Source organism: Cyphomyrmex costatus, unplaced genomic scaffold (genome assembly GCF_001594065.2).
Source record: "Cyphomyrmex costatus isolate MS0001 unplaced genomic scaffold, Ccosl1.0 scaffold416, whole genome shotgun sequence".
Classification (NCBI taxonomy): Eukaryota; Metazoa; Arthropoda; class Insecta; order Hymenoptera; family Formicidae; genus Cyphomyrmex; species Cyphomyrmex costatus.
Window position 1 is genome coordinate 5,823 of NW_017278384.1, and position 225 is coordinate 6,047.

Here is a 225-nt window from a genome sequence, read left to right on the forward strand (position 1 = left end):
GGTTGCGAGACCTGGAAAAACACAGATGGACTGATAAACAAACTTCAGGTCTTCGTGAACAAATGTCTGCGACGAATTCTGAGACTGTTCTGGCCAAACTTACCAACAAATGAAGAACTACTGCGCGCTTCCAAGCAAGAAAAAATAGGCACTGAAATCCGCCGCAGAAAATGGAAATGGATCGGCCATACTCTAAGAAAAGATCCGCATAACATAGCTCGCTTG